Raw genomic sequence first — 7738 nt, forward strand, 5'->3', positions numbered from 1 at the left:
TGTCGGTAGGTTTTTAATTACATCTCATATTTCATTGGCTGTTATTGAGCTGTTGAGAGTGGTTATATCTTTTCGATTCAGTTGTGGTAATTTGTACCTTTCTAGGAATCTGTCCATTTCTTCTGTGTCTTCTATTCTGTGAGAGTAAAGATTCTCAAAGTACCTATTCATAATCTTCTGATTTTCCACTGGGTTTGTGATGATTACACCCCTTTCATTCCTTCTTGCTTGTATTTGAATTTTTTCTTTCTTGGAATTTTCATTTCCTTTAAGATTTGCTTTATGTAGTTGGGTGCTCCCATGTTTGTTGCATACATATTTATGAGTGGATCCTCTTGTATTTTTCCCCTAGCTAGTATATCGTGTCCTTCTTTATTTTGCTTGATCGTTCCTGGCTTGTAGATGGGACTGTCTGAGAATAGGACTACTACCCCTGCTTTTTTCTGAGGTGCTGGAGCATGTCGTATTATTTTCTATCCTTTGGCTTTCAGCTTATGAATTTCTTTATGTGTTAAATGTGTTTCTTGTATACAGCATATTGTTTTAATTTGATTCCTAATCCACTGTCCCAGTCTATTTCCTTAATTTGTGAATTGATTGCATTTACATTGATGGATATATTTGTGATGTATTGAGTTTAAATTGACATGTTATTTACCTGCTGTTGTATAATCGTTTTTATCCTATGTTTAATTGTTTGCTCTATTTCGTTGGTTGCCTCTGTTCTCATTCATGGAGTTCCAATCATTTTGGTCCCTCTCTAGAACATCTTTTAGTAGAATGTGTAGTTGGCTTTGTCATCATGAATTTCTTTAGTTGTTCTTTATCATGGAAGTATTTCATTTCTTTATCAAACTTGAAAGAGAGTTTTGCAGGGTACAGTAGTCTGGAGTGAAATTATTCTTGTTTTCATAGAGGACTTGAAGTACTCTGCTCCATGCTCTTCTTGCCGTTATGGTTTGTGAAGAGAAGTCAGCCATAGTTCTGATGGGTTTTCCTTTGAATGTGTTCTACTTCTTTTCTCTAGCGGCTTTCAGTATATTATTCTTGTGCTGGATTTCTGGGATCTTGACTATTTTATGTTTTGTTGTGTTTTTAATTTGGTTGTAGTTATTTGGCATTCTGTATGTTTCAGTTACTTGTATTTCAGTTTGTTTCCTCATATTCGGGCAGTTTTCTGCTATTATTTCTGCCCATATTCTTTTATATCCTTTGTATTGACTCCTACTTTGTCATTGATACCTATTAGTCTCACAGTGTTAATCTTTGCATCTTCTTGCTAGTGAGAAATTATTTTTTCATGCATCCTAGCTGTTTTTAAGAGTTCTTTTCTTACCTTTTCACTAGCTGCACCAGCATCTTGAAGATCTGAAACTCTGTCTTTACTTTCACTCAAATGGTTTTCCAAGCTTGTGACTGAGGTTTTAAGTTTCTCTATATTTTTGAACTCTGCTTCATGCAATCTACTTCTTTCCTGTATTGCTCATTGAAGGACTCCATCACTTTTCTAATCTCTATTTTTTAAAATCATTGTCTTTTTTAGAAGCAATTTTTAATTCTTTTACTTAAGAGTATTTTTCAGATTGGGCTTCCTCCTTATTTTTCTGTATTTTATTCTTTACTTCAGATGCTGAATTCAGAGATATCTTTTTTTTTTTTGTTCAGAAATTAATTCTGCTCTGAGTTTCTCTATATATTTTCTGCTGTTGCTTATTTAATTTTGCTGCAATAATTCATACATTTCATCTGAGCTAGTGTGCTCTGCACTTGTTCTGCATGGGCATTGGTTTCCTCCATGTTTATGCATTTGATTCTTTACTTCAAATTCTATTAATTCAGAGATTTTTTTAACTTCCGATCTGAGTTCTTCTCTGCCTTTCTGTAGTTGTTTATTTATGCTCTTGATTCATTGATTTCAGCTGTGTGATTCCGAATTTGTTCTCTGCTAGTGTCTGCTGCACTTTTTTATGGTTTGGCTTGGGGTCTGAGATTGCATTTTGCTCCTTCTCATTGTCATTTTGTATAGTACTGTCTTCTGATCTTTGTTGTAGTGCTTTGGTGCAGTTATAACCTTAGCACCTACTGAAAATCAGGTGGAGATCTACAACATTTGAATTTATCTAGTTGTGCCTATCTTGGGTTTGGTTGATGTGCTCAGCTCCTTTCTGCTGCAGCCCTTGGGCGTGAACCTGTTGTGCTCCTCTGGCAAGATATTCTTCCCCTGGATTAGCTGGGTGGTTCTGTCTCCTCCTCTCTCTCTGCAGGGACTGCAGCTGCAGAGTTTCATCCCAGGCTTGTATGCCACTCCTGAGCTGAGTCTGAATGTGACAAGTAGGAGTAGGGGAGAGGGGAAGCTTCCCACACACCCACTGGGCCTGGGCTAGGGCTAGATCTGGGGGTCTGGAGAATGTGGCAGAAGTTCTTACTCACTCAGTGTATTGGGAGAGGTGCTGTGAAGTGGTGGTTGGCAGTTCCAAGGGTGTGGAAGAGTGTCTCACTCATGCTACATACCTCGGTTTGGACCAGACAGGTTCTGTGGGTGCAGGGTAGCCAAAAGCTCTTCCACACCCTCCAACATTTTGTATTCTTTAAAAAAAATAAGAATTAGGCAATACATATATATTGTATAAATATTATAAATTGTATAACTTAAATTTGGAAAGTTTGACATTCCATGTAGTTCCAAGCCTGTTAAAATTTGTGTCAAATGCTAATTTGCTAGTCTTGAGTTTTGAAAATTAGTAAAACTGAAAATTATATACTGATATTCTCAAATACATTGTATTTAATGTTGTCGATTAATTTTTTAATTTTTATTTTTGACTGACACACAAAAATTAAACCACTGATTAAAAATTGTGACAGGGCTGGGGAGATGGCTCAGTAGAATAAGCGCTTGCCTGGCAAGTGCAAGGGCCTGAGTTTAATCCCCTGTTCAAAAAAAAAAAAAAAAAAGACAGACATTTAAAAAGACATTGATGTGATTCTAGCTATTTTGTACAAGCCAGTAGGGTAAATTGCAAAGCAAGTTCACTGTTACTTGGACTGGTTACTTAACCAAGTTTGGTGAGACAAACACGGATGCAATTTACCTGAAGTCAAACTCGCTATTTGTAGATAGGTAGCAAGAGATAATGGGAGCCAAGAATTCAGGGCAAGTGGGTCCCTCATGGATCAGGAAGTCTTCCCAGGAAGTTAGAATGGTACTTTTGAATGTCTTCTGGCAGTATAGAAGAAGGACCTCAAAGAACAGCCTGACCTGCCTTTTTATACCCTAGAAGCAACATGATACCTTAAGTGAAGTGTTGAAGGACATTTTCTTTCTAATGGGGACTGGAACAGATCCTAGAATGTTCCAGGCAGTTCTCTTTTATCTCAGGATACTATGTTCCCAGCAGATTGTACAGAAAGGGAGGAAAGTTGGTTTGTTTCAAGGCTTCTGTCTGCAGAAATATTTTGAGATGTCTATTTCAGCACTTTTCATATATCAATTTTTAGTGCCTATAGATCCACATGGAAAAGCTCACTCTGTGGTGAGAGAGCCTGGAATTAGGTGAAGAGTTGATGCACCCTAGCTGGAGTCTGAGGAACACCTGTAATTGGGCAGTTAAGCACACTCCTTCAGTTGCCTTCTTGGACATAGGATATCTATGTATCTATCTATCTATGTATCTATGTATCTATCTATCTATCTAATCTGCTTGGAAGACTCGAAGTACAGGAAGGGAAGGTGCCCAGACAGAACTCAGGAAAACTAATTTAAAAGCAAATTCCGAGTTTAATATCTGCTTTGTTATACAGCTATAATGTTTGCTCCTATGGCTTAAAGGACAAACTGATTAGTTAAAACTGTTTGTCAATTTCTAAATTTCAATAGAAGTTATTAATATTGCTAATTATTCTATTGTAAATAGGAAACCATATTTGCCTTAACCACATGTTCTCCTTTGGGTAATAATATCAGGAGGTACTTGGGTAATAACTTCATCAGAGCCTTACACTGAAGGACCGAGGACAATGCCAAATGGAAACCAATATTTCACTCTTAATCAATAGAGAAGGCAAAATCTTGGGACACACATAAAACAAGAATCTCTGACACAGGAGAGATACTTAAAAAACAGACTGTTTGCAGATGAAATCAGGTGCACTGAGAGTAACATGGCCATAGACACAGACCCTTTACAGAGAGACTCTGACTGCAGTGATAAAGCTCCTAGTATCAAACTTTCACAAAAAGGTATCACAGGAATCAAAATAAAGAGTTCTCACTGAAATATAAAATGACAAAAAGAAGTAACAAAAGGCAATCTCAGGCCCTTTGCTGACCCAGAACAAACTCAGAAGACATCAGCAGAGAAGAAATTGGAAGTAAAAAACCCGAAATTTCTGAAATAATAGCAACTGAAGTAAAGAAACAACTGCAGAAGGATATAGAGTAAATCAGATCAGAAATATTCTCACAGGTTAAAGAAGGAAATGATAACTATAATAAAAGAATTACTAAGTCCTTCTAAAGAAAAGGCTGATAAAAAATAGAAGATAATAGAAAAATGATGGAAACTTTGAATGAGCAATATAGGAAAGAAATGGAATGCAGGAAGCAGATTCAAAGAGATACAAGAAATTAAAAAACTCCATTAAAAGTTGGCAAAAACGTTTCAATGAAAGTGAATATAGACTTTCAGACTTTGAGGAAATGATAAGATTACAGTAGAAATTAATGTAATTGAGACAAAGAAAGCAATACAAAGCATTACTGAATCAAAAATGGTTCTTTGAAAGATTAAATAAATTTGATTAGACTCCTATCTAACCTCCTCAAAAAGAGGAAAGAAAAAACTCAAATTCAAGCAATAAGTAATAAAAAGGGAGAAATTACTACAGATCCTGTGGAAATTCAGATGATCATCAATAGCCACTTTAAAAATCTTTACTCTCACTGGATCAAAGACACAGAAGAAATTGACAGATTCCTAGATAGGTACAAATTACCAAAAATGAATCAAGAAAATACAAAAACTCAGAATAATCCAATATCAGCTAATAAAATTGAAAATGTAGTAAAAAACTTATGAACAAAGAAAAGCCAAGATCGTGGTGGATTCACAGCTGAATTTACAAGAAATTGAGAGAAGAAATCCCAATAATCCTCAAACTCCTAAATGAAATGTAAAAGTAAGCAATACTCCCAAAATAATTTCTGGAGGCAAGTATTGTACTGATACCAAAACCAAAGTAAGATCCAATCAAAAAAGAGAATTACAGGACAAATTTCCTCAGAAATATGAATATAGATGCAAAAATCCTCAATAAAATACTAGAAAACAGAATTCAACAAACCATCAGGAAGATTATACACCAAAACCAGGTAGGATTCATCCCAGGGATGCAAGGATGTTTGAACATGCATAAATCTATAAATGTAAAACATTATAACAGTAGAGTTAAAACCAAAAACCACATGATCATTTTAATAGATGCAGAAAGTGAAAGACCAACACTCATTCATTATCAAAGCCTTACAGAAAACCAGAATAGATGGTCTCTACCTCACTTTGATAAAAACCGTGTATGACAATACAACAGCAAACATAATTCTAAATTCAGAAAAACTGAAAACTTTTACTCTCAAATTAGGTACAAGAGCAGAATGTCCTCTATTACCACTCCTATTCAGTATAGTTCTGGAACCATTAACTAGAACCATTAGACAGGAGAGAGGAATAATAGGAATAAGAATAGGTAAAGAAGAAGTTAAAATACTATTATTTGCAGATGACATAATATTCTACTTGGAAGATCAAAAAACTCCACCAAGTAGCTCTTAGAATTAGTAAACAAATTCAGGATCTGGGTGGCCAGAACATGGAGAACGGAGTAGGGAGCCCCTGAAGAAATTGCCAAAATGATGACCACACCAGTTATACTGTTGAAAGAGGAGACTGATAGCTCCCAAGGTATCCCTCAGCTTGTGAGTAAAGTCAGTGCCTGCCAGGTGATTGCTGAGGTTGTAAGAACCACCCTAGGTCCCTGTGACATGGACAAGCTTATTGTAGATGGTCAGGGAAAAGCAACAATTTCTAATGATGGGGCTACAATTTTGAAACTTCATGATGTTGTCCATCCTGCAGCAAAGACTTTAGTGGACTTTGCCAAATCTCAAGATGCTGAGGTTGGTGATGGCACCACTTCTGTGACCCTGCTCGCTGTGGAGTTCCTGAAGCAAGTGAAACCTTATGTGGAGGAAAGTTTGCACGCCCAGATCATCATTCAAGCTTGCCACACAGCTACATAGTTGGCAATTAACAAGATCAAGGAGATTACTATGACTGTGAAGAAGCAAGATAACATGGAGCAGAGGAAGCTGCTGAAGTGTGCCATGACAACTCTGAGCTCCAATTGATTTCCCAGCAGAAAGTCTTATTTGTTAAGATGTTGGTTGATGCTGTGATGATGTTAGATGTTTTGCTGGAATCAAGAAGGTGCAGGGTGGAACCCTAGAGGAGTCTTGGCTGGTGGCTGGTGTTGCATTCAAGAAGACTTTCTCTTAAGCTGGATTTGAAATGGAACCAAAAAAGTACAATAACCCCATGATTACCTTATCAAATAATGAACTCAAGCTGAAATCTGAGAAAGACAATGCTGAAATCAGAGTCTACATGGTAGAGGGTTATCAGGCAATCATTGATGATGAATAAAATGTTCTGTGTGACAAGTTAGAGAAGATTTATAATTCTGGAGCCAAAGTTATTTTGTCCAAACTCCCTACTGGGGATGTGGCCACCAGTACTTCACTAATAGGGACATGCTCTGCTCTGGTTACATGCCTGAGGAGGATTTGAAGAGGACAGTGATGTCCTGTGAAGGCTCAATCCAGATCAGTGTGAATACCGTATTAGCAGAAGTGCTGGGACACTGCCAGCTGTTTGAAGAGACCCAGATTAGAGGTAAAAGGTACAATTTCTTCACTGGCTGACCCAAGGCCAGGGCTTGCACCTTCATCCTCTGTGGCAGAGCTGAGCAGTTCATGAGGAGACAGAGCAGTCTCTGCATGACGCCATCATGATTGTCAGGTGGGACATTGAGAATGATTCTGTGGAAGCTGGTGGTGGAGCCATCAAAGCGGAGCTCTCTAAATACCTTTTGGATTACTCAAGGACTATCCCAGGAAAACAGCAGCTACTGATTGTGGCATATGCCAAGGCCTTGGAGATTATCCCATGCTAGCTATGTGACAATGCTGGTTTTGACACCATGTTCACATTCTGAAAAAACTACGGGCTCAGCATGCCCAGGGTGGCATGTGCTATGAGGTGAAAATCAACAATGAGGACATTACTGACAACTTCAAAGCTTTCACGTGGGAGCCAGCTATGGTGTGGATCAATGCCCTGTCAGCAGCCTCTGAGGCTGTGTGCCTGATCTTGTCCATTGATGAGACCATCAAGAACCCTTGCTCCACTCTGGATAATCATCCAGCAATGAGCTGGAACTGTGGCTGCCTCCCATGAGATCCCACCCATCACACTGGCTGGCAGCTGGCTGCAAGTGTGCTTGCCTTCTGTGGATTGGCTTATTGGTATTATTAATAAGTGGTAATAATTGGTCTGTTCTATTCTCACTGGAGGTTATTTAAATAAAACTTAAGACTTATAAAAAGAAAATTAAATTCAGTAGCATTGCAAGATACTAAGTCAATACCCAAAATCAATAGCATTCCTATACACAGATAACA

At 37.7% G+C, this 7738-nt stretch overlaps 2 pseudogenes; one reads left to right on the top strand and one right to left on the bottom strand.

Annotated features, from left to right (window-relative positions):
* LOC101562886 overlaps positions 1-2578 on the bottom strand; it is a 42120-nt pseudogene extending 39542 nt beyond the window's left edge.
* Positions 2579-5908: 3330 nt separating this feature from the next.
* On the top strand, positions 5909-7514 carry LOC101563289 (annotated as a pseudogene).
* Positions 7515-7738: the final 224 nt, after the last annotated feature.

This window comes from Octodon degus, unplaced genomic scaffold (assembly GCF_000260255.1).
Source record: "Octodon degus isolate 3935 unplaced genomic scaffold, OctDeg1.0 scaffold00091, whole genome shotgun sequence".
NCBI classification, from domain to species: Eukaryota; Metazoa; Chordata; class Mammalia; order Rodentia; family Octodontidae; genus Octodon; species Octodon degus.